Below are 308 nucleotides of genomic sequence, written 5' to 3'. Positions count from 1 at the left end.
ACTATTGGCTCAACTTTTTATGAGACTCCGCTTCCATTTAAGTGCTGAAGTTGCAAAAGCTATGGCGTAAAGGTGGAACTCACTAACACCTCCTGTTTCAGTCAAGTAGAACGTCTAGAACCGTTGCAAATATAGAAACCAGCATACACTGTTAAGTTAAAGTACAACCTAGTGCTGGTGTTAGGGGGACAATTTGGAGTTGTATGTATAGCATGGTTTTGTTCAACAGTACTCAGCTAGTGCAGACAATAGAAGAAATTTGAAGATTGAGTTGAGATAGCTGCGAAAGAAATTCCCCCTCCCAACGA

The sequence above is a fragment of the Eimeria mitis genome, genomic scaffold (assembly GCF_000499745.2).
Source record: "Eimeria mitis Houghton genomic scaffold, Emh_scaff1869, whole genome shotgun sequence".
Classification (NCBI taxonomy): Eukaryota; Apicomplexa; class Conoidasida; order Eucoccidiorida; family Eimeriidae; genus Eimeria; species Eimeria mitis.
Note: the sequence above shows the minus strand (reverse complement) of the source record.